The sequence below is a fragment of the Vicugna pacos genome, chromosome 20, assembly GCF_048564905.1.
Source record: "Vicugna pacos chromosome 20, VicPac4, whole genome shotgun sequence".
Lineage (NCBI taxonomy): Eukaryota > Metazoa > Chordata > Mammalia > Artiodactyla > Camelidae > Vicugna > Vicugna pacos.
The window spans coordinates 8826777-8853876 of record NC_133006.1 but is presented as its reverse complement, the minus strand read 5'-3'; the positions used below and the strand labels follow the sequence as shown (position 1 = coordinate 8853876).

At 43.7% G+C, this 27100-nt stretch overlaps 1 long non-coding RNA gene across 1 annotated transcript in view; it reads right to left on the bottom strand.

The window, feature by feature from the left end:
* The window catches only part of LOC116284755 (uncharacterized), a 42182-nt gene extending 17396 nt beyond the window's left edge, over positions 1–24786 (bottom strand). Inside the window, exon 1 of the long non-coding RNA XR_012061962.1 lies at positions 24629–24786. This is a non-coding gene — a long non-coding RNA (uncharacterized lncRNA). The remainder of the gene's footprint in view (positions 1–24628) is intronic.
* Positions 24787–27100: the final 2314 nt, after the last annotated feature.

Sequence of the window (27100 nt, the reverse complement as noted above, 5' to 3'; positions counted from 1 at the left end):
TGATCAAAATAGCTATGTAAGGGTCCCTGGAGTAATGACCTTGGGAGCAGCTCATCTTGCTCGCCAACACTGGTGCCTTCACTCCACTAGCATCGAGCTCAAGCAACAAAAGGGACTTTTCTGTTTGCACTGGGTATCCACTCTTGGTTGGCTAAGCTGATTCCACTGAGAACCACCTCGTAGAAAGGTACACTTTGACTGAATTTGGACTGTATTTTTTTCACCTCCCCTCTGCCTGGAGCAATAGTATAATTAATCTATCTTTGGTTTGAAGTATGAAATTTCTTTATTGGCTTATTAAGAGACATTACCCTGTATGCTATTTGCTTGTGAAATATCACTATTATAAATTATAATTACTGCCTTGAACTTGTGTTAAACAAATTATTGGCAAAGACAGTCTCAGTCTCTGAGCATAATTTGCTGGACAAAACAGAACTCCTAAAACCCTTGGGATTTCCTAAGTGATGAGAGCCATGGTATTTTTTTTTTTTTTTTGGTGATGTTAACAAGGAGACTTTCAGAAAGTGCCTAAGGATGGTGGCTGGTTGCCAGGAGAACCAGCCCTGTGATCTGAGGATTGGAACTTTCAGTCCCACTGCCCTGAACTCCATCCAGGGAGAAGAACGGGGCTAGAGGTTGAATCGACTGCCAATAGCCAGTGATTTAAGCAACTGTGACTAAGCAGTGAAGCCTCCATTAAAACCCAAAAGGACAGGGTTCAGAGAGTAAGGAGATGGGGCCAAGATGGAGGAGTAGAAAGACCCTGAGCTCACCTCCTCTTGTGAGCACACCACAATCACAACGATTTGCAGAACAGCCATGGATGAAGAAGATGGGGATCTACCAGAAAAGATCGTCGACAAATAAAGACATAAAGAAGGAACCACAATGAAATGGATAGGACGGGCAGACTTGCAAAATAATCAAATCCCACACCCCCAGGGGGTGATCCACAAACTGGAGAATAATTGTATTGCAGCGCTTCTCCCACAGGAGTGAGAGTTCTGAGCCCCATGTCAGGTTCCCCAGCCTGGGGGTCCTGCACTGGAAGATGAACCCTCTGAAACATTTGGCTTTAAGGCCAGCGGGGCTTAATTTGGGGGGGTCCCAAAGGACTGGGGGAGACAGAGACGTCACTCTTAAAAGGCACACACAAAACTTCACCCTCTCTGGGACTCAGGGCAAAAGCAGTAATTTGATAGGAGCCTGGGCCAGACCTACTTGCTGGTTTTGTAGAATCTCGTGGAGAGGAAGGGGGCAGCTGTGGCTCACCCTGAGGACACAGACAGTGGCAGCAGCCATTCTTGGGAGCTTCCCCTACTGTATGGACACTGGTACTGGTGGGCACCATTGTGGAATCCTCCCTGTAGCTCTTAGTACCAGGACCTGTCCCCACCCAACAGCCTGCAGGCAACAGTGCTGGGATGCCTCAGGCCAAGCAACTAACGAGGTGGGGACACACCCCACCCATCACCTGCAGGCTGCTTAAAGACCTCCTGAGCCCACAGCCACATCTAGACACAGCACTAGACACAACGTTGCCCACCAGAGGGCCAAGACCCACCATGGGCAGGCACCAGCCCTGCCCGCTAGGAAGCCTGCTCTAACCTCTGGACCAGCCTCACCCATCAGAAGGCAGATACCTGATGCAAGAAAATCACAATCCTATAGCCTGCGGACCCAGCCTATCCACAGCAAGACAGACCCTGGGACCAGCTGGGCCCCATCCCTGCCCACTAGCAGGCCAACACAAGCTTTGGGACATCCTGGACCTGATACTCCACTGTATCAGGAACCTCCGCCCCCAATCTGACACCAGCTCTGGGATCCCTGGGCCCTACAGTCAGACTTCAGGACCTGGCTCTGCCTGTCAGTAGTGTGGCACTAATTCCAGGACCTAGATTCACCCACCTGTGAGTGGGCAAAAGCCTCCCATAACATTATCAGTTGATTACTCAGCAGAAATTCTGCAGGCCAGAATGACATGGCATGGTATTTAAAGTGATGAAAGGGAAAATAAAATTGCCAAAAAAAAAAAGTGATAAAAGGGAAAAACTTATAATCACAAATACTCTACCCAGCAAGGCTCTCATTCAGATTTGATGGAGAGATCAAAAGCTTTCCAGACAAGCAAAAGCTAAAAGAATTCAGCACCACCAAACCTGCTTTACAACAAATGCTAAAGGAACTTCTCTAGGTGAAAAAGAAAAGGTTACAACTAGAAATAAGAAAATTACCAAATGAAAAAGCTCATTGGTAAAGGCAAACATACAGTGAAGGTACGAAATACCAACATACAAATCTACTAGGAAGGTCAAAGGACAAAAGTAATAAAATCATTTACATCCACAGTAAGCAGTTAAGGGATAAACAAAACAATCAGATGAAAAATATGATATCAAAATAGTAATCACGAGGGGAGGAGAGTACAGTTGAAGGGTTGTTAAAATGCATTTAAAGTTAAGATACCAGCAACTTAAAACAATCATACATATAAAAATATATGTAGCTATATTCAAACCTCATGATAACCACAAATCAAAAATCTATAACCAATACACACACAAAAAAGAAAAAGGAATTCAAACATAACATTAAAGACAGTCATCAAATCACAAGAGAACAAAAGAAGAGGGGGAACAGACCTATAAAAACAAATCCAGAGCAGTCAACAAAATGGCAATGAGAACATACATATTGATAATCACCTTAAATGTAAATGGACTAACTGCTCTAATCAAAAGACATAGACTGGCTGAATGACTACAAAAACAAGACCCATATGGATGCTGTCTACCAGAGACTTACTTCAGATCTAAAGACACGCGAAGACTGAAAGGGAGGGGATGGAAAAAGATGTTCAATGCAAATGGAAATCAAAAGAACGCTGAAGCAGCAATACTTATTTCAGACAAAACAGACTTTAAAATAAAGACTATTACAAGAGACAAAGGAGCACACTACATAATGATCAAGGGATAAATCCAGGGAGTGGGAGATTGGCACACTCAGAGAGCTCGGACGTTCCGTGACCTTTCCCACATACCTTGCCCTAGGCATCTCTTCCTTCTGGCTGCTCCTAAGCTGTATCTGTCAACGGAAACGCACACAAACACACACACACACACACAACTCGAGAGCTGTGTGTTCAGTTCTATTTGGGGACTTACTGAGGACTATAGCCCAGGAGACATCCTCTCTGACAGCTCTGAGGAACTGCTCCAAAGAGGCAGGGAGGAAGGGCAATACATGCATGATCTGGTGAAGGGGGAACATGCAACCTAGCACACATCTCAGTAGAAGGCTGCTGCTAGTCACCGGGAGCAGATGTCTCCATGAATGATTTTAGTGCCTTTCTAGGTATGAGAATATGCAAGAAATAGGTTTCATAAAATTTTCTCCTGAAAACATCTAACTATTTGAAGGCTTGTTTTACCAGTTTTCCCAAAGCACATAGGGCCTCATTCCTGATCTCTGCCCTGAACTCCTTTCAGTGTGTGTTAAAGGCCAGTGACTGCAGTGGCCAATGAATTCATTCTTGTAGAACCAGATGCTGAGGGACGTTTTTTAGTTGTCACATCCTTTCATAATAAAATGTAAGCAAATGTTTTCCTGAGTTCTGTGAGCCACTCCAGCAATTAATAGAACCCCAGGAAGGGGTTGTGGAAATCTCTGATCTGCAGCCAGAGCACAGGTGGTGACTTGAACCTGCTACTGGTGTCTGAAATTAGGGTGGGGGAAGTCTCATGGGACTGAGCCCTTAACTTGTAGGATCTGATGCTCTCTCCAGGTTGAATTGTAGGACACATAGTTGGTGTCGGAGAATTGCTTGGTGACATGGGGGGAAAACTCACATACTGGAATTAGGTGCAGACCTGTAGTTAGCAATCAGAAGTGAGATCAGAATCAGAATTGTAAGATGACTGGATACCCACATGCAAAAGAATGAAGTTGGACTCCTATGTTATTCTATACACAAAAATTAACCCCAAATACATCAAAGGCATAAATGTAAGAGGTAAAACTATAAGACTGTAGAAGAAAACAGAGGTGTAAGTCTTTGTGATTTTGAATTGGGCAACAGTTTCTTAGATTTGATACCAAAAGCACAAGCAATAAGGAAAAAAATAGATAAATTGGACTTCATCAAAATTAAAAATTTTGGTGCATCAAAGAACCCTATAAAATGAAAAGACAACCCACAAAAAATGGGAGAAATTGTCTGTAAATCATATACCTATGAATCATATATTAGCTATTATATATCAATAAATCTATACTCTGATATATAAAGACTCTTATAACTCAACAATAAAAAGACACAGAGCCCAATATAAAAATGGATGAAGAATTTAGACAGATATTTCTCAGAAGATACACAAATAGACAGTACACACATGAAAAGATGTTCAACATTATTTCCATCATAAGGGAAATGCAAATCAAAACTTCAATGACATACCACTTCCTCATACCCGCTAGGATAGCTATAATCAGAAAGACAGATAATATCATGTGTTATTGGGAAGAAAGTGGGGAAATTGTAACCCCGTACGTTGCTAGTGAGAATGTAAATAATGCAGCCACTTTAGAAAACAGTTTGGCATTACTTTAAAAAGCTAATAAACATAGTGTTACCATTGACCAGGTAATTTGACCCCTAAATATATACCCAAGAGAATTGAAAACATATATCCACACAAAAATTTGGACATAAATGTTCATAGCAGCATTCATAATAGCCAAAATGGAGACAATCCAAATGTCCATCAATTGATGAATGGGCAAACAAAATGTGGTATGGCTATGCAATGGAATATTATTCAGTTAGAAAAAAGGAATGATTTACTGATAGGTGAACAAAGTCAGTCACCAAAGGCCACATACTGCATGATTCCATTTTTATGAACTGTCCAGAACAGACATGTCCATAGAAATAGAAAATAGATTAGTGGTTGCCAGAGTTTGGAAGGGGGAAGAAGTGGGGAGTAACTATCAACGAGTTTAAGTTTCTTTCTGGGGAAAGATAAAAATGTTCTGGAATTCAGGAGTGGTGATGGTTGCATAACTTTGTGAATATACTAAAAACCACTCAATTGCATACTTTAAGAATGTGAATTTCTGGTAAATTATATCTTAGAATATTCTATGAAAAAAAATATTGATGTCTAGCTTCTTCTCAGATCAAGCACATCCACACATCTGCAGATAAGGCCTGGGCATTTAAATTTTTAAAGGCTCCTTGGTGATTTTGAAGAACCATGCTCTTATAATCCACTGCATTAAACAAACCATCAATCATTTTTTTTATTGTGAATTTGTTGGCAGAGATTAACAAGATTCTTTGGCCTTCCATTGCTCATGTTAACTTTGATAGGAACAGATGGTAGGAAAAAGTCTAGAGTAATCGTAGCTGAAATTTACCCGTGCCAGAATTCACCAATGCTATCAACAAAGGAACATATTAATTGTTTCATTGTGTTACATGTTTAAAAAAAAAACAAAACAGTTTCTCTGAGTGTTTATCAGTTAGGATGTTCTTACACATTCTCTGTGATGCAGTATCACTGAAGACGCTTCTAAGGCTGTGCCGTTACCCTTAATTACACGGGCAATATAGCAATCTGTAATGTCAGGGTTTGGTTTGGCTTTGCTTTGTTTTTCAATCTATTCCTGCTTCAAAGTTCACACTGGGATAGTGACGGTAATCCCTAGCTCTGAGGATTTCTCCCTTTGGACCCAGGAGTGAGATACAGACTTCAGACCTTGGGGCTGTCCAAAGGGTGGGGTGGGGTGCTTTAAGGGAGCACAGGCCAAACTATTTCACCTACTCTAAGTGAAGGCAAGTACTACGAAACTTCCCAGTCGTTTTTAATGTTGCTTTATCATTTGTTTAATATTCCCACTTAATTCCAAAAAAGGAGTAAAATGATGGACTTAGAGATGATCATACTAAAGGAAGTAAGTCAGACAGAGAAAGGCAATTACCATTTATCACTTTATATGCGGACTCTAAAAAAATGATACAAATGAACAGAAACAGACTCATAGACATAGAAAACGAACATCATTACCAAAGGGCAAGGGAGAGGGGGATAAATTGGGAGTTTGGGATTTGCAGATACAAACTACTACTATATATAAAATAGATAAACAACAAGGTCCTACTGTACAGCACAGGGAACTATATTCAATATCTTGTAATAACCCATAATGAAAAAGAATATATATGTATAACTGAATCACTATGCTATATACCAGAAACAAATATAATACTGTAAATCAACTAGACTTCAATTTACAAAAGAGAGACAGGGAATCTGGCTGAGAAAAAAAAAAGAACAAAGTAACATGATGTTTCAAAATCTGACTTTCTTCCTGGAGAGTTCAGGGTCACCTGTTCCGAAGAGGCGGTGCTGCACTAAGTTGTGTGCTGGCGAGTTTGCAGGCTAACATTTGTAGAAAAAGTTCAATTGGTTCATTTAAGTCATCATTTATAAATTTTTCATGTTAAGGGTGAAATGTTTCCAAATATTTTTTTTTTAAAAAAAGGAAAAGTAAAACGGGTTCAGAGCGTTACAAAATAGCATTGGACATTTGCACTGCATGTACAAATAAGCCTAGAGTTAACTAAACCTTACGGCAATTCTGCCAGGTCGGTCATGTTAGTATTGCTTATTTTATAAACAAGGAAACAAAGGCTCAAAGAGCTTGTGTGTTTGCTTTATACACGGTAAGTCCTTGAACCCTGGCCTTTTGGCTCCAAGTCTTTTCTCATTAGATGGTCCATGAACCCTGGATGCCAGTTTGAATTCTTTTGAGAGTATTAGTAGTTGACTGGCCAGCGGAAACCAAGCCCAGACTGTGATCCTGGGGACCCAGAGGGGGAAGGGAAAGCTGGAGACTTAGGCAGCAGATGTGAGATGCTGCATGAACATCACAGCTAGGGCTTCAGCGTGAAGATTCAAGAGGAGCTTCTGAAGGACTCTTTTGGCTGGGATCCCCCCCTTACATCTCCTTTCTGAGATGACACCTCTCTTCCAGACTGGGAACAACCCATGCAGCGTGAAGAACAAAGGAACGCAGAAACACGTATCATTTCCAAGAGTGTCAAAAGTATCATCCAAGTGAAAAAGAAATTCATAAATATACACACATAATTTTTTTTAGATTAAAAACACCATGTCCCACCAAGTACAAAGTTTGTTCTTTTTTTAAGTCAGTCCAGTGTATTTTTCTTAGCAATGTCAACCACTGAAATTATTTTCTTAGCACAGAATTTTCCAGTAAACCTCCCACATCAGTGCAAACTTCCTGTTCCCAACTGCCCTTCCTCTTCTTGGGTCCCTCATTACAGGCAGCAGGAGAGCTGATATTCAGCAGAAAATTAACTTGGCAGGGTATGTGCTGAAAGGCATTAATTTCCAAGGAAAGGAAGTTTTTGTTTTATTTTTGTTTTGTTTTACAAAGCATTGTTGTTCACTTGTGGCGTGCCTTTTGAAGTTACGGATTATTTTTCTGAAGATAGAGACTTTTGGTTTAGCACGATTCTTGGTACCTGGAAAATATTCAATGCGTGTTGTTGAACTGAATGTTCAACAAGTACTTTCCCTTGGCCAAATAAAGAAATTTTATGGGTCATTTAAAAAAATTATTATAGGTGAGCTTAAAGGAACAGACGATCTTTGGAAATTGGGGAAACTGATTTGTGAGGACTGCAGTCTAATTGTACATTCTGGGTTCTCAAGCACACATTTATAAAGGGACCTCTGACCCTTTATTAAGCACAAAACAAGCACACAGCTGATGTAAACTTCCTCTTAACTCAGTGGTTATCAGACTTGGCCGTACATCGGAATCACTTGGGGTGGAATGAGTGGTAGAATTTTTTTTTTTTAATACTGCTGCCAGAAAAAAAAAAAAAAAACTGCTGCCAGGTCTCAGATCCAGGAATTCTTCTGTAACTGGTCTAATCTACAGCCTGGGATTCAGGTTTTAAAAGGCTTCCCAGGAGGTTCTAGCGGGTGGCCAAAACTGAGCATCAGCTCCTACACAAAGGAACACGTTTAATCAGCACCTACTAAGTACCAGGCACTGTGCTGGGCACTTGTTAGCCTTCATTTTACTAACATGGAAATTGGGACTCATTGAAGTTGATTTGCTTACCATAATACAGCAGCTAAGTGCTAAAGTTAGAAAGAAAAAAATCCAATGACCATATACTCTTTTGTTTTTTCAATTGAAATACAGTCAGTTGCAGTCTGTCAACTTCTGGTGTACAGCACAATGTCCCAGTCATGCATATACATACAAATATTCATCTTCATAGTCTTTTTTATTAAAGGTTATTGCAAGATATTGAATACAGTTCTCTGTGCTATACCGAAGAAATTTGTTTTTTTAAATCTAGTTTTATGTATAGTGGCTAACATTTGCAAATCTTAAACTCTCAAATTTATCCCTTCCTACCTTCTTTCCCCCGGTAACCCCATACACTCTTAATGCCTTAACATTGTAGAGTTAAATGATATGCCAGTGACTGCAGAAGCCAATGTATGACCTTTGAGAATGTAGGCATGATTAAATGAAGACTAACTCATTGAAGATTCAGACAGTCCTCAGGATGCTATATGAAGCAAGCATTTAAATGTATATGGAAATAAAATCTGGGTGCAAAGCCTGTTGGATAGATATTTCCTTCTAACGTTTGAAAGCCATTCTATTTTTCAAAACCCAGCAATGTCTCTGATTGAATTGGAAATTGCAGATTAACACTAAGAAGGGCCCAATGTCAGCCCGTGTTGAGCTGGGCATCAGAGACGTATTCAGCAGGAACTGGGTGACCAGCAGAAAGAAAATCGGGGCTGAGCTGTCCAGGAGGTGGGACTCACGGAGGTGCCCTACACAAGGTCAGTTCATTAGTTGCCCCCTGTGTAAACTGGTGGGCTGTGGGCTGAGACTGGGTATCAGTTACAGACACCCAGACTGCTTACAGAGCCAGGGAGCAGCTATTCAGTTAAGAAAAAGTAAACTAAGAAAAACAAAGCTTCAACCCAATGCAACAGTAATTGTGGTGGAGAAGCTCAATGCCTGCTTGAAGGTGGTTTGTGACTTTAGTGTGTGTATGAGCGTATGTGTGCGTGCGTGCGGGCACACGGTGTATTTTTTGGCTTGAACAACCCCTTATTCACAGTGCTGTGGCTCAGGTGTCCTGTCAATGCTTCCTTTTTCTCTCTAAATTTCTCTCCCTTCAAAGTCTTTCCTCCATCCTTATAAACTGTTTGTCTGTGGGCTAGGAAATGTCTGGAGTAAGCACGACTTGTGAACACTTTAGAGTTCTGCCTGGACCAGGGAGAACTGTCTATTTCAGAAAGAAAGAAAAATCAAAAGACTGAAATAATGCCATTTGCAGCAACACGAGTGGACCTAGAGATGATCATACTAAGTGAAGTAAGTCAGACAAAGACAAATACCACATGATATATCACTTATATGTGGAATCTAAAAAACTCAAAGGAACTTATTTACAAAACAGAAAGAAGAGCAGAAGGTGTATCTCAGTGGTAGAGTGCACTTAGCATGCATGAGGTCCTGGGTTCAATCCCCAGTACCTCCATTAAAAAAGAAAGAAAGAAGGAAAGAAACCTAACCCTTCCCCCACCCCCCGCCAAATAAAAAAACAGAAAGAGACTCACAGACATAGAAAACAAACTGATGGTTACCAAAGGGGAAAAATGGGGGAGGGATAAATTGGGAGTTTGGGATTAGCAGATAGTAACTACTATATATAAAACAGATAAATAACAAGGTCCTACTGTACAGCACAGGGAACTATAGTCAATACCTTGTGATAACCTGTAATGAAAAAAATATGAAAAATAATGCATATATATAGTACGACTGAATCACTGTGCTTCACACCAGAAAGTAACACAACATTGTAAATCAACTATACTTCAATAGAAAGAAAAAGAAAACAAAGAAAAACCAGAGACAAATGCAGATAAGAAAGGGAAATAGATATGAATGAAATGGGCAGGTAGAGAAAGTGACAGGCAGGTACTTACACAGACATAGATACAGACAGAACAGGAAGGAATGAATGAGGCAGAGACAGGCAGAAACCCAGCAAAACAGAACAGAGGGAAACAGAGACAGAAACTCAGAGACAGCTGGGGGGTTGGGGGGACAGCCAGTAAGCAATGGAGAGAGGGAAACGGAGAGATGGCAGAGAAGACCAAGCAGGAGACAGAGGTGAAGGGAAAAGGAAAGAGAGAGACAGACATGCAGAAACAGGAGCCCAGGGGACAGCAGGAGGTGGACAGAGAGATGGTGGCGAGCAAGGGGCTGAGGCCAGCAGCAGTGGGGACAGCGCTGTGTGGGTTCTCACGGAGAAACGAGGACTGGTTGGGAGGAGGGACAGCCCTCCCATCGGGGCAGTTGAACGGTCTCAGTTTAGTCATCCTAAATAGAAGCAGGATCCCTTCCTCCCCGAGCCCAATCCACACTCCATCCGGACAGCAGTCTGGTGAACGAGGCTTTCTCGCCCACCCTCCGGGCCACAGGAGGACCTCACAGAATGAGAGGCATGGGAACCAACGTCCTCGTGGTGGGTGCGTGTGGTTTCCGGGCAGCCCCTCCCCATTCACTCCAGTTCCAGTAACAGCCTCCCATGTTTGTGGGGAACCACCCCTCCCCACCTCCATCCCCTGTGGTTTCTGTGGCACTGGCAGTACCTCGCCCCCACTCCCATTCTGGGGCCAGTGTGTAACCCAGGCTTGGCATCTGATCCAGAGCCTCAGTTTACCCTGTGGTCAGCAACTAGGCATATAACTCAAGGGAGGCAAATCAGACTTCTCTTGGAGGTTTGTCTGGGCTCCGGGGTTTGCCCTCAGATCCAAACTTGAACCGTGGAGACGTGTTGGCTGGAGGTGGGGCTGCCATCTTGGCAACTTGCATAGTCTGCACATGAAACCAATGCACAGAGCAGCAGAGGGCAAAACAAACAACCACTGCATTCTTGTGGCCTCCTCCGAACCCTGATCAAGCTGTTTCTGAATTGTTTCCAGACTTTTTATTTACAAAAGCCAATAGATAACCTTTTTCTTTGACAGCGTAAACCAATTTGCATTGAATTGTTCTGTCACTTGCAACCAAATCCTATTTGATATAAAGTCTTGGATTATATCACCACCTTCTACAAACACGGAGTTCAACTTATCTAAGATTTTACCTAGTTGGTGGCAACACATGAACTGCCATATACCACCCCCTTGAACTCACTCTTTTTAAAATTAAGCTATAGGGTCCATTTCAAAATAAATATTTTTAGTCTAGTGACTTCAGGAGCTTTGGAAACATCAGTTCTAAGCAAAATTGCCATCCTTAGGCAATGTTCATCTTGGCTCAGCGAGTTCCTTATTCCAGGACATCCTCTCCTCCCTTCCTAGCCATGGTAAGCATAATATGACTGGTATCATGGATCCCTTTATGTGAACTTACCAAGTAGAACCTTTACCTTTTAAAAGAGAACAGTAAAAAGATCCCAAAGGAATACATTTCTAAAGCAGGAATCCCAAATATTGTAGCATGTGGTTAAGGGATATACCTGGAGTTGCTGAAACTTCTTAGAATTCTCTGAACTGAGAACCACGTCCAACAGTTATTTTATAAGATTGTAAATGAAAATTTACTGAAAAATCCTTAAAAATGTCCCCCATGTAACATACATTTAGAGCAGTGGTTCTCAAATTTCCTTGTGCGTTAGAATCACTGGAGAGCTTGTTAAAGCAGACTGCTGGGCCCCACCCTCAGGCTCTCAGCTTCAGTGGGCCTGGGGTGGGGGCGCTGAGAATTTGCATTCCTAAAAAGTTCCCAAGGGATGCCCATGCTGCAGGTCTGGGTGGCACCCCACTTTGAAGATCACGTTCAGATTTAAGAATGCAGCTCTCAGAGAGCTTGGCCAGCTGACATAAAACTTCACCACTGCTCTGCCCTAGTCTTGGCTGTTAGGCTCCCCAGCAGAGATGCAGGCCAGAGCCTGAGGCGCAGCCCCTGCGGTGGTGGGAGGGGCCCCTAGCCTCTCTCAGGTGAGCCCACTTGTGAATCAGATGCGGGCCAGAGCCAAGAGGCCAGGAGGCTCGGATCTGCTGATGCTTGTGTGGTGGGAAGACATTTGTAAAAGAGGAATGCAGGACATTTTTTCCTTCCTGAGAATTCCTACCACTCCAGGAACGTCCCTACCTACGCTTCTCCCCACACTCCCTTCCAGGAAACAGCGAGAACCTTCTATTCTCCTGCACCAAGTAAGGGGTCTGTTCCCGACTTTGGTGTGTATAGGCGCACGGGCAAGCCGGTTTCAGGGCTACGTGGCCAGTGCCGTCCCACAGGGCACGGCTCCAAGAAGGGCCTAGCACTTGGATGTGATGCTCTGTGGTAGCTGCCTTGACATTTTTTCCCTTTCCTCCCTTCTCTTCTTTCCTTCTTTTCCTTCTCTTCCTTCCTTCCTTCCTTCCTCCCTCCCTCCCTCTCTCTCTCTCCTTCTTTTCTTTTCTTTTTTTTCTTTTTTTTTCTTTTCCTTGTTAATGTAGGTACTGGGGATTGAACCCAGAACCTTAGCATGAGCTCTACCCCGAGCTATACCCACTCCCCCGAAATTCTTTCTATTTTATCTCTGAATCTGTGATTTGTAAAGCAGACCACAGGACAGTGGAGTTTGCAGCTGGGGCTCGGAGCCTCAGCTCCCGAGCATCCTGCTTCCAAGGTCTCTGCCTTGGGATCCTCGCCCCTCGTTCCCCTGTGCCCTGGTGCCTCCCTCTCCCTGGGTCACGCTCCTCCAGCTCCCTCCACACCTGATGGGGGCCTGGGAGCAGCTGCGGGGACTAGGGGGTGTCAGGGCCTGGTGCGCCCATCCCATTGCATCGGGTGCTGGGATTCCAGGCAGCCGCCTTTTGGCCTCAAACTGCGGGTACCATGGCGTCGCCGGGTGCACAATTCAGAGGGGTCTCTCGCCCACCCGTCCAGGGACCAAGTGTACACCGGCATGAAGGTTGTCATCCCTTGGGGATCGTCTGTCTGTTGTGGACTGGCGCTGCGGACCCTCAGGAAGGGGAGCTTGACTTCCCCAACGCTCACCCAGTTCCGTGTTTTCATTTTGCATGGAGCCCGGCAAATGATGGAGCTGCCCCGCACACGCGCCTGACCCAGCCCCCAGAGTCCGCTGCACCCTGGACCAGCAGAGATGTAACGAACGCTTAGATAGCCTCAAGGGGGTTTTCATTCTTCCCAGAGCTGCTTCAGAAATGAAGACCCAACTTTTGATATTAAATGTTTCGCATTCCTGACTCTATGGATTGAGGGTCATATCTGAACACTTGCCCCTCCAAATGGGAAAAGGAGTTTGTAGGGGTATGGGGTCAAGTCCATGCAAGGAAAGTTCTCTTACAGGCTAGGAGCTGAGAGACTGTCAGCCTGGCCAGGAATCACCATTCAGAGGGTCTAAGAAGGGAACTCTGGAGGTCACCCATAAGAGCCAGATTACCCAGGGTCAGGAAACTCAGGACCAAGTCCGGTGGGAGGAAGCCAGCCCAAGAAGCAGTGTCAAGCATCCTTATCAGCTTCCTTATAAAAGAGTCATTTAAATTGTCCATGAAAATGTTTCGTTCTCTCATGGATACATGATTCTTTTGTACTCTATCTGGGAGAACACTTTCCTTAAAGCAACTTGACTAAATTGGTTTAGAGGAAAAAAATGTTGGTTGGTAGGGACACCATCCCCATACAGGGCAAGACTGATGCTTTTTTAAAAAAAATTATTTTTATTTATTTGGGGGGGTAATTATGGGAGTACTGGGGATTGAATCCAGGACCTTGTGCATGCTAAGCACATGCTCTACCACTGAGCTATACCCTCCCCAGCAAGCTCAATACTTGAAAGTTAGCAGGAACTGAGTCAGAAAGATTGGAAGGAAGGAAGTGACTGAGAAGCCTGATTTTTTTTAATTGAAATAAATTGGGGGGATGTTTTTGTCTTCTTTTTATCTCTAATTCTTCTGCAACAGACATGCTTTATGCGTGCAGTTGTTATAGGAGGAGAAGCACTAAAATCAAAGAAAATTGGGGGTGGACTCACAATACTTGTGGAGAAGATGTATTTAGGATTCTAATCTGTCTTTGTCTGCATTTGAGAGGAGAGGAGAAATAAAGGGGAAAAAATTGCAGACATAGGTGGTGACATTCTCTTCCCATTAGCTGGGTCCAGTTATAAATGAAAGAGTAAACATCCCCAGGGAACAACTGAAAGACGTGGCAGTAGGGAGGTCCCCCCAAAGGAGAACAGGTCTTCGGAGGATGAAAGTCCACCGGCAGGACCCTCCTCAAGGGAGTCACCCTGGACTAAATGGCAGCCCACCAGGGGGATGCACCGCAGCAGGTGGCTGAGTCTTGGGGACTGCAGAGTCAGGGCAGGGAGTGGATTCTGTGGTCAGACCAGTCCCAGGTCAATACAGATTCTTATATAATTGAGTACATTCCAGGTTGCAGTAAATAATACAAAACTCAGATAAAAATCAAAACCACTACATCAAAAGTGCACAGATGGTTCCCTGGAGCCCCTTGGAACTCCCTGGAGCTGGATTTGACTTAAAAGGGAGGGTTTTAACTTCTCCATTTGGTGCCCAACCTGCCATAAAAGAGAACTCCCGATAGGGATGCTAATCAAACCTGTGATAAACCAGGACAGAAAAAGCCATTCGCAAAGCCAAGCAGCCAGACAGCATAAAAGAGGGGCAGAGAAGAGCAGACTCAGAGAGAAACGGCATTCGATCACTCGGCGCAGATAGCTGTTTGTTCTTATGGAATCAGACAGAGTGCAAAAAGGACCTTCAGAAGCAGGTCAAGCCCCCGACCCACTAAACAGAGCTGCACCCTACTTGGCTGAGTGCCCTTCTCTGCCGGTGTGGCCTCTGTGTAAAGAGAACAGGATCCTGGTTCTCAGAAGCTTGTGTTTCCTCTCTGTCAGGGATCCTGTTTAGCTCATGATGGGAATTTTGTCTCCATCAGCATCAGTTTTCAGAATTCCTTGTTTGGACACAAAATTAAAAGGGAAGTGGAGTCCCTTAGGGATGTTTTATCGCATGAATCCCCCGTCCCTTCCTGACCCTCCTGGGAATCCCATCTGTGTACAGAGGTCCCATTGACTCCTGTGGTCCCTGTCAAAGCCAACTTCAAGAATGGAAAAGATGAGCCCTCGCTGATTTCGCGTTGGACTCACCAGCTCAGTTCTGCGCCGGCAAGGGTCAGAGCAGCCTAGGATTAAAGTGGCAGGAATAAAAGAGCCTGCTGTCCAAGTACTTGGGGTTCCTAGCATTCAGATTGGAAATGGATCCAATAATTTATATGCAGACTATTTAAAAGGAGATGAATGGGCAAAAGAGCTCTGCCGAATTTTTTTAAGCCTACAGTTCAGCCTGTTTGGGTGGTAACTAGGCTGCAAACATGTGCAACTAACGGAGGTACTTTGTCAATTTTATTTCCTTTTTTTTCTAATTTTATTTTTTAATTGAAGTATAGTTGATTTACAATGTTACTTTCGGGTATACAGCAAAGTGATTCAGTTATATATATACATAACATATCTGTATATACACGTAAACTTCCTTTTAATTTCTCTTTTTTTGTTGTTGTTTTTCTTTTAATCCTAGAATAGGTAAAATAGTTTTAAAATGTTCATTGAAACCTATGCGATCCAAACCCTTTCCACAGACATACAGCTTCAGTTTTTGAAATACTTATCTGACTCAAAGACTCAACAAGGAAATTTAAAAAAAAAATAAACTTAGACTATATCCACTCACTCTCCCAGGAAGAGCAGAGAGAAGAATTGACTGTGGAATGGTTACCAGAAATTGGTTCTTTGGAAACATTAGTACTTCTGTGTTATTTATAAATAAATCACATGACTTTGACTTGTTCATGCATTTATTCATCCATTCACTTTGTTAATTCAATGAACATCTTTCCTGTGCCGGGCCCGAGTGAGGCACAGGGTGAGGAAAATGTAATTAGATTCTGGTTCCATGTAAGATGGAGTAAGTAACCTGTGTCTCCCGCTGAACACAGCCAATAAAACCTGGAATACATGGAGCAGGTATTTACCATAAAAACAAAGTAGTAGCAGGTGGACTGGAGAAAAAGCCAGAATGTGAAGCACCACTGAATGGGTGGGGAGCCTGACACTTTTTTTTCTGCTGGTATCCCCTGGCCTGGACTCAAGGCAGCCCCAGACCTAGAGGTGAGCCTTGGTAAGGATGAGAATGAAGGGGAGCCCTTTAGTTTCAACAGGAGTGGGAAAGGGGTCTCCCGGCATTCACAGAGAATGGGGAATTTTCCCTGTTTTTCTTTTTCCTTCTTTTTCCATAGGCAGGAACTCTCACCCCAGCCTCACATCCCCACCCACCGCCCCCAACAACAAGCCATCCTCCCTTCCAGGCTCTCTCAAGCCATTTTCAGACCAGCTTGGGAGCCCTCCCTGCTCACTCCAGAATGTGAGCAATAAACCTTTTCACACCCTCCTGTTGCATGTGTGGCATCATTGATTTTAATATCCAAGCCAAAATAAAATTGGAGGTGGTGGTCTACCTCATTTCCGCTGAGTGACCCCAACAGCTCAAGACATGGACAGAGTTAATGGGAAATGCACAGCAGTTGAGGATCAAAAAGGGACACTTCAGAGAACCAGAAAGCACCAGGGAGGTCTGAGGAGATCTCAAAGAGGAGGCAGCTGGGGGCGCTACTCAAGTTGTTTAAGAATTTGGGCTTATTCCCAAACTGTGTATGCACGGATCTGGCCACGAACAGGGTATCAGAGAAGTTGAGGAAAGCAGCACTGGAGCGATCACGGACCAGGGTCAGACTGGCCACTAGGTGGCGTACGCATCAGCTAAACCTGAATAGAACTGAGGGGAGGGTATAGCTCAAGTGGTAGAGCGCGTGCTTAGCATGAATAGGGTCCTGGGATCAATCCTCAGTAACGCCTCTAAAAATATATAAATAAGTAAACCTGATTACCACCCTCACCCCAAAAAAGATTGAACAGAACTGGCATTGAGGGGGAGAGCATAGCTCAGTGGTAGAGCACATGCCTAGCATGCACAAGGTCCTGGCTTCAATCCTCAGGACCTTCATTAAATAAATATATACATAAGTAAACCAACTAACCTAACCTCCCCACCCCCACCCCCTCAAAAAAAAAATGGAGAGAGAGAGAGAACTGGCATTGAAAGAATCAACCACAAAAAACTGGTTGGAATTTGCAGCCTGAAACCAACTAGGTTGATTGCCTGCTAAAGCAAAAATGTCAGCATTTTATAGGATTTAAACAAGACTCAGGGCCTCATAATATCATTTCCAAATGTCCAGGGTACAATCCAAAATCATTCAGCATACCGAGGATCAAGAAAATCTCAGCTCTAATAAATATATACAATTGTTAAACTTCATAAACCATACACAAAAAGTCAGATTTGTTGTAGGTTAATTCAAAAATTTTAATGACGTCCTTTGCTTACAGGAAGCACACAATCTAGAGCGGAAAATAGAATGATAAATGGATAAAGACAGAACCTTTAGTACCTGAGAAGTTAGAGGTGGGCAGGATAATGTGACACAAAAGGATCCCTGGGGGGAAGGCTGTAGCTCAAGAGGTAGAGTGCATGCTTATCATGCACGAGGTCCTGGGTTCAATCCCTGGCACCTGCTCTAAACATAAATAAGTAAACTTAATTACCTCCCCCCATCAAAAAATAAAAATAAAAATAAAAATAAATTAAATAATAATAATAATAATAAAAAAAAAAGGATCCCTAACCCAGCCTGGAGAGCAGGGCATCAGGAGATTGTGATCAGCTTCCTGCAAGCACAGATGCTTGAGTCTGAAAGAATAAGTAGGCAAGAGGAGGTAGGTGATGAAGTAGAAGGTATTCGTACCTAAGTCAGGGGCTGCATGAGCAAAGATGTACGGTCAAGTGGGCGTGGGAACCTGCAGACCTGTTTTGTTGCAATTCTAGCTCTCAAGGGGCAAGTAGCAGAAAAGGATCTTGGAATGCCTAGGACCAGATCACGGAAGCCTTCATCATGGACCACATTTAACCCTGTAAGTCACCCTGTCTAGAATCTGACCGTAGTTCTTTAAACAGTAGCACAATGGTCATAACAAAATCATGGCACTCCTTTGGGTCTTGGTTTCTTGTGGCAGAAACTACAGGTGTGTAATCAGTATCTGCCTGGTCCTCTGTTTCCCAGAGTCAACAAAAATAATCAAGAAACAATAGTCAGAACAGAAGAGTCTAATCTGAGCTAAACTGAGGACTAGCCTGGAAGCCTGCTTCCCAGATGACTCTTGAGAAACTGCTCCAGAAAAGCAGGGTTTCCAGCACAGTTTTATATCTTGTCAGAACAAAGAACAATAAACAAGTCAGGGATACATTTCTTCAGGATTAAAAACAAACACAAAAACAGATGTGCAGTATGGCGTTAGCACCTGGGAAGGGAGTCTCAGCATCACAGGAGGACCAGCATTCGTGTCCCAGGAAGAGGGACATTTAATCTTTATTTTTAACATGGACATTCTTTACTTCTGGTCAACGTGCCTTTCTTGAATAATGAAAGCAGATGTACAATATATGTTTGGTAAGCCACAAGCGAGGCTGGTTTAGTTAGCATAAAATTCAAGTTAACTCATGCATAAGCCAGGATGACTTCCCTATATCTCAAGATGTGAAAATTTATTTCATCACCAGCCTCCCTTGCAGTTGGGTGGCTGTGTGATCAATTCTGTCCCATAGATGTGAGGGGAAGTGAGGCAGGAAACACTCAGGGCTGGGATGTCTAAGGTATCCAGGTGCCTTGCCTGAACTCTCTTGCCCTTTCCCATGGACCTGAGAAGCCACATGTTGAAGGGCCATGCAGTAATATGGAAGGAACCTGGACCACTGAGTCATCACTTGGAGGAGGATGTCTGGTTGGGATTATCCATGAAGGAGTTTGCACAAGGGAGCAATACACTTCTGTGTTAAGCCACCGAGATTTCAGTTTGTTCCCTAATGCATCATAGTCCATCCTGTCTGATTAATAGTTTCTCCATCTCACCAAGAGCAAGACAGCCTCCCTCCAAAGTCTTCTCCATAAATCTAACTGAATCTAGAGAAGGCCCTCCTCCGGTTAGCTGTCTCCTTCCTGGTTCTTTGCCTAAATTTCCTGGGATCAGTCCTGCCTGTGTTCTTCCTTCCCAGATGAGTCTGTATCATGCCTTGGAGAAGTGTCATGATGTCAGAGACAGTCAGGATTGGACAGGCTCTCAACGCTCACCTCGTGCATCTTACATTCTAGTGCCTGACTAACTCCTCCAACACCTCTGCTACGTGGTGGTCTGGGGTCTGGTGGAAAATCTCCAGTAACTGGAAACTCACTGCTCTGACTACACAAAAGTTCTTCCTTTTCTAACATTTTAAATAAGGGAACACATGGCCCATAATTCACAAACCCCATGGACTGTGCTTAAATCTATTTTATTTTTCAAATGAATGAGTAGCAATCCCATTCAAATGAATGAGAGTTGTAATTCCATTTGGGGCATCTGAGCCCTTTCCTGACTTCTTTCCATCATGACAACAGTTCTTTTTTTCTTCATACAATGAACCATTTATTTGATGACGTTGTATGGCCTGTGTGTGACGGTCCAGAGATCATCAACTCCATATGCCCATGAGTAAAGAGCTTTCTTTGAAAGAAGCTTGTCTATAAGTCAAGGATAAGATCTAGTAAGGAATAGTAGTCTCCTAGTTCACATCTTTGGGAGTTCATGGAGTTTCTCAGAAACCATAAACATCTTTTAAAAGTCAACACTTTTAAATGAGAAAACAGAAGGGAACATCTTCATCTGGATGGAAAGTTTTAACATGAAAGCTTTTTGTCATGAGGGATTCTGTCTTCTTTGATGCAGTGTCTGTTTAGTGCCTAATGCTGAATAGTCCTTGAATAATGTCACGCACAACTCTTAAAAGATAATTAATTGGACTGCATCAACATTTAAAACGTTGGCTCTGTGGAAAGACTCTACCGGAAACATAAAGAAACAAGATACAGAGTGGGAGAAAACACCTGCAAACCACCAAGAAGTATCTGGAATATGTATCTGGTCAAAATAAATAACCCAACTAGAAAATGGGCAAAAGACATGAATAAGCACTTCACCAAACAGCGGCAAACAAGAACATGAAAAAGTGTTCAACATCATTAGCCATGAGGCAAATGCCAGTTGGAACCACAATGTGATACCACTACACTAAAATACAAAAGAGTGACAACAGCAAATGTTATCAAGGATATAGAGGAACCGGACCACTCATACTTTGCTGTTAGGAATGTAAAATGGTACAGCCGCTCTGGAAAATAGTTCTGCATTTTCTTTAAAAACTAAATGCACTAACGTATACCCACCAATTCCATCCCCGCACATTTATCTCAGAGAAATGAGTATGTTGGTTCACACAAGAATACTTGCATTCTTGTTTACAGCAGTTTATTCCTAATAGTCAAGACCAGAAAACAACCCAGATGGTTAAGCAAACTGTGGTCCATCCATACCATGCAGTAGTGACTCAGCAATAAAAAGGAACTAAATACTGACACCTTCAACAAGCCTGGATGACTCTCCAGAGAACTGCGCTGGGTGAAAAAACAGAAAAGTTACTTCTACTCCCCAAATGTTATATGTCATAGGATTACATTTACATTGTATTCTTTTTTCTTTTTTAACATCGTATTCTTCAAATGACAAAATTACAGAAATGGAGAACAGATCAGTGGTTACCAAGAGGTTAAGAGGGGGTGGGGAGGCTGGAGTGGTTGTAAAAGGCAAGCAAGAGGGCAGGATCCTGGTGGTGATGGAGATGTTGTGGATCTTGAATGTATCCATGTCAATAATATTCTATTACATCTTTGGAAGATGTTACCATGGGGGTAAACTGAGTAAAGAGTGTAAGACTCTCTCTGTATTATTTATTACAACCACGTGTGAATCTATAATTTTCTCAGTATAAAAAGATGAACAAAACCACTCTCCAAGCCTGGGTTGTGACCCATACTTGGTAAATTACAATATTGGGAGGCAGGGACCAGACATCGGTAGGTTTTAAAGATACTCAGGTGATTCAAATGGGAAGCACATTTGGGGACCACCGAAGAAAGCATCTCAGAAGCTTCCAAGGAGACAATTTAAGAAGAGGAATGGAAAAAAAAAAACACCCCAAAACCAGCTTTCCTAAAGTTCTGTCTGTAGAGACATCTTTGCAAAAGAGAATGACACAGAAGCATCCTATTATATCTTGGCCACAGTCCGTCAATTTGAGGGAGAAGCCCTGACTGTTCCTTATTCACCTGGCAGGCTCCTAGCCTTGAAGCTTCATGAATTGAAAACTCCAGCCTTAAAGCCAGCATTGTAACCACTTTGCTAATTGGAATAATTGACAAAATTTTAAAAAATTTATTTCCTAAATAGTTCAATTTCTTCTTATTCATCTTCATCCCAATAATCTTTATTAAATCCAGTCTGAGAAGGTAAGTCATACAAATGCTGCTAGATCTTCCAGAGCCTGCCCAAGGTTTTACAGGTTTTACAGGTGTGCGTGGTTCCATTTTACAAGTAACACTCCATCCACACCTGGTTTGAATTTCAGCAATCTTTACTATTCACCACCCTTCTTTCCAAGAAATTTGTTGCAGAGATCACTTAAACTTGCTCTAACAATTACCTGTTTAGACTGAACTATAAGAAGACAGGAGAAAGGGACTGAATCTCTCCTTTCTTTAAACTGGGACCCAATGTTACCTTTACAATGAGTCCCCCTGCACTGCTGAGAGGATTTTCAGAATCTTTCTCCATTGCATGTTTCTAAGTATTATCCTGCCCTGTTTTTCAGCCTAAGCCTTCCCTTGGGACTTTTCCTTTTAAATTAAAAACACTGTTTAAAATGTGTTATCAGAGCAACATTAACATAATGGGAAAAGGCAGCCTTATCGGACAAGATAATCTGCTTTTCCTCAAAGATGCCATTTTTATTGTATTAAGGATTGTTTGCTCAGAGAGAGAGAGCTGGAGACACATGGATTAACTCTGTAATTCAAGTCCTCTTTCTCACATCTGTTTGATTTTTACACTCCAAGAGATACCTTTGGGGTGTTGAGGTCAGACAAGCATGCTAGTGAATGAATGTAAATGCATCTTACCTTTCTTCTACTGCTAAGCAAAAACAGAAGAATCAGGGGTCATCTCATCCAAAGCAGAGGCGCTTCTGGATTGAAGCGTACACAGACGCAGAGCGTTAAACTCAGTTAAGGACAACCAAGGGAAAGCAAGCTGCGCCCAAAGATAACGTCTCACCCCAGAATGCAAAGTTTCCATGCGGGAACATCTGGAGGCTGCAGGGTCCAGACCATTTAAACAGAAGACAGGGAGGCAGGAAATCATACTCAGCCCAGCTCTTTGTGAACACAGCTTGTTGCTGAACCAATTTATTCTGCTTCTAGTTCACCATTCTCTAGCCCCAATCAAGCCTGCCCTTTGGGTCTCAAAAGGCATGGAGCTCTTTCCCCATCTTTGTTCAGGCCGTTCGTGCTGCCTGCGATGTGGTTTTTCCTGATTCCTTGCCCACTGGCTCTCTCTCAGACTTCAGGTTTGTTATCATATCCCTTCCCATCCCCCTAGCTCCAGAGTCAGTCTCTAACTCTCAGAGCCTGATCCTAACTCAGGGCTTGACATCTGCAAACCTTGGATTTGTCCAGCCTCTAGACCAAAGAAAGAGCCTGGAGACAGCGATGGAGACATCAGTGATTTACTGAAGAGGGAGATCCTACAAAGGGTCCTGGAGTGACACCCCACCATGTGCAGCAGACAGGACGTGGCAGCCATCTTTGCAACAGAGGGTCGGGGGGAGAAGGAGGCTACCATTTATTGGGGGGATTGATGTCAGGTGGGCTCAGTTACCAGGGACTAAAGAAGCCCTATCATTTAGAGGACTGTATAGTTATGTGCGTGAAGCAGGGCCTGGTTGAGCAGAGGATATACACAGAGCAAGACAACAGCCATCCTGAATGGCCTGACCACATGGTATCTAACAGACAACTAGTTTGGAAATTAATAAATGCTTTCTCTGAAAAATTAATAAATGTTTCCTCCAGCTAAAAGAGTAGATATATTCCTTAAGAAAATTTTAGTGACTAATAAAAGTTGACTACATTTTTAAATTAAACATGCACACCCACATAATAATCAAAGAAAGAATGGAATGAGTTACTCAAGCCATTCAGGGTCTAAGGCTACCTTCTAGTGGTGACATGCAGGTTCCACATGTAAGCAGATGTCACACTGAGTGACTTGTGACCCAGACCTGACCACTCTGTTCCACAGCTGTTCCTTCCTCAGAACACCTCTATGCACCTCTTCTCTGTCCCATTCACCCATTATATAGGCATCTCCACTGCCTTATGAATCTTATCAACCTCTTTTTAAAAAAATTTTTTTTAAATTTATTTCTTGGGGGGGGGGATTATGCTTATTCACTTATATTTTTAGTGGAGGCACTGGGGATTGAACCCAGGACCTCATGCATGCTAAGCACACACTCTGTCACTGAGCTATTCCCTCCCCCTATCAACCTCTTAAAGTAGATTTCCAACTCTTAGAGAGCAAGGACCACTGTTTTAATAATAATAGCAAACACTATTGAGTATCTCCTGTGTGCCAGTGATAATGTTATGTGCTTTCCCGTATTAGTAAAATATGCACTGGAACCCAGGCAGAATGACGGCCTGCACACTCTCTTCTTTAACCTGGATCTAACCCGTCCCAGCTGTTTGTATGACCTCTGGCAAGGTGCCTCAGTTTCCTTCTCTGTAAAATGGGGATGACATAGTATCGAACTCAGAGGGTTACTGGGAAGATTAAATGCTTAGAAGGCGGCTGGCCCACAATACTCATCAAATATTAGTTATCATTATCGTTTATAAGAAAGTCCCGAATCCCAGGAAACCCCTCAGTCCAGGTTTGAGCACGGAAAGTCCCGTGTCCTCCGCAAAAGTTCAAAATGAGAGCCCAGTTGGCAAGCTAAGGTCAGAGCCCACCTCCAAATTCCCCCTTGTGTCCTGTAACCGACCTCCCCCTCCCCAGTACTGCAGGAAACTGGGCTCCTTAGTCAACAGGTTGTAGTGCTTAAGTCATTCCCTTTTGCGGACGTTCTTTACGGAGACCACTGCCCTGTTTTCTAAGAGCAAACTAGCTGGTGTCTGAAAACGACTCTGACAAGGTTTGAACGCCCTGCCTACCCGACGAAACCGGGGCATCCAGTGCCCCCTGCCGCCTCCTCACAGCAAAGACCGTCAGATCCGGAAAGCTTGCTGCAGTGTCCCTGAACTGCCGCTTACTTAGGTCAAAAGAGAAATGGGTATAAATATCTCAAAATTGGAGTCAGTTTCTCGTTTTAGCTTTTCTTGAATTCACCCCCTTGCAATTCAGTTGTTTGCTTTGCCAACGGAAAATAAAAGGCCTCTTACTCATGCTTTTCTCATTTACCTTTGCTTTCCTTGATTTGGGGATTTGTACTGGTTTTATCTGACTCTTGGCTCTTTGTCGGTTCGGTGAAGCCTGAGACTGGCGCGCGGGGCACCGGCGGGAGGAAACCTCTGCAGAGGAAAGAAACCTCCGCGGGGTAGGGGCCTGGAGACCCTCCGAAGCGGCCAGGCTCCGTCGCCTTCGAAGACGCTCGATTCCTGAATTAAGAAAGCGCGCCGTCTGGACCAATGGGACGCTGGCGCACGGCTGAGTGTCAGGCGAGTCCAGCCAATGAGAATGAGGCTTGGGAGGGGTGGGTCCGCCTCCTCCCGAGTTGGACCCTTTAAAAGGTCAGCCCTCCTCACCCGTGGAAGGACAGTCGGGGCGGGACAGGGACCAGTAGTTCCTAGCGGGCTGCGCAGCACCCTTGGCGGGGAGGCAACAGCCAGTTGTGACCCGCGCGTCAGAAGCAGGTGACAGCGAGCAACCGACAACCGGTATGGGGCTGCCCCTGGAGGCGAGACTGAGCAGACGGACCGGGCCAGAGCGAGTGGGGCGCCAGTGGGGACTAGGGAGCTGGAGGGAGTCGCTGGGTGGCCTTGGCCGCCGTCGCCAAGCCGCCTAGCGGAGAAGGTAGGTGGCGGAGAGCAAGGTGTGTCTAATTTAGGAATAGACCATATACATGTATTGAGATGCTTGTTCCAAATTTCTTTTACTGATGAGCAGAGAGAGGCCTAAATGATAAGTAACCATGTGGGTCTGGAAGAAGAATCAAGGACCTGAAGCAGGCTTTGTTGTTTTTTAAAAATCAAGAAGTCCCTTTGACTGGCATTTATAAATCAGTCTCCCAAAGCCAGGGTGCCCCTGGGAAACAAACTGAGTTTCTGAACATTTGAAAATGAGAATCAGGCTCAGGACCACAGAGCCATCACTGAGGTCTAAACGTTCTGGGAGGTCCTGCCTGAGCAGCCCTGCCGCCAGTCAGGCACTCAACCTTGCTCTGTCTCTCTCCAAGTCCACCAAATACAACTTAGGAAAATCTGCATTACTAGAGATGGGGAGTTCTGAAAAACCAAAGGGGCCTGAGGATGGAAATCGGGATTTCTGAGAACTTGGATAGGAGAAAGAAGGTTCTGTGTTCACTAACCTCTAACTGAAATTTAGCATTTCTTCCCATTAGGAAAACAGGTAGCAAACCACAGCAGTACTGGTACCTGTGACTCTGTCATCCCCAGGAACCACAGATATTCACATGCTACGGACACCTCAAAGTATTGTTTATGTGCACCACACTACTTGGAAATTATGGAAATTAGTAAACTCAAAGATCTCGTAATTTAATAAAGAAGCACATCTTACATCACAGATTTAACTGTTTAATACTTCAATAACTTTATTTCAATAAAATTGCCCTCCTTGGCAGATAATCTTATGTATTCTATCTTATATATTTCTCCAGCCTGCGAAAGGGTTGACAGCAGATTGGAAATTAAGAATCTGCTGTGGATAACGAACAGATAGCTTTACAAAGAGGTAGCGGTGAATAGCTTTGCTGCACCCTCACCTTGTGCTCTGACTTGACCATTCGCTGCAGCAAGTGGCAGCTGGTGGTGTGGAAGTTGAGCGAGGTCAGTGGCCCCTTTGCCTAAGAACCTTCCTGTTCCCACATGTTGTTCACGTTGTTCTTTTAGGTTTAGGTGAAAAATGCCTTGAGTAGGAATATCATGGGGTTACCTCCAGCTTCTGATACTTTCTCATATGGAGTAGAAGGGATCTCAGAGAGCATCTAGTCTGAGCAGCATCTTATAAATCCAGGCAGTAGGGTCGAGGGGGAGTTATATACTTGGGAGGGTGGCGGGGCCAGCACACCATACTGAAGATACAGAGGCATTCCAGGAGGGGGTTTTGGTTTTATTCTGAATAGGAAAAGTGTCCTAGGAATATGGAAAGAGTGAGAGAGTAGCAAAGTGAGAGAGGGCTTGCGCTGGGGTAAGGATGGCCATAGAAAGGGATGAGAAGGTGAGGTGGAAGAGCTTGGGGCCAAACTCCTGGGTACCACTTCCTCCATCTACATCCCAGTGCCTGTCATCAACTCTCCTGGGAATCTTCCAGAATCCTGTTAGCTCCCTAGGCCCAATTTAGGTGTCTCCTAAGTTAGATATAGTCACATTGCTTCCCTGAAGCACTTTTAAGCACAAGGAATCGATTCAGCAAACATTTCACAATATATAATGTATATTCTTAGATTTTTAAAAAATTCGATTTTTTCCAGCCCGAAGGCACCCCTGGAGCTGCTTGATGATCCCTAGATGACAGCCTTCTTAGAATCTCTGAAGGGCTATAATTTAAGGAGGAGAGTTGGCGTTATGGGCTGTGGCCTAGAAGGCAAAGCAGGAGTGAGATGAGAAGTTGTTGCCAGGAGGCACGATTCCAAATTCATGTAAGGTTCATTCCTGGGGACAGATTATCCTAGAGCTAGACAGGATTTGGAGT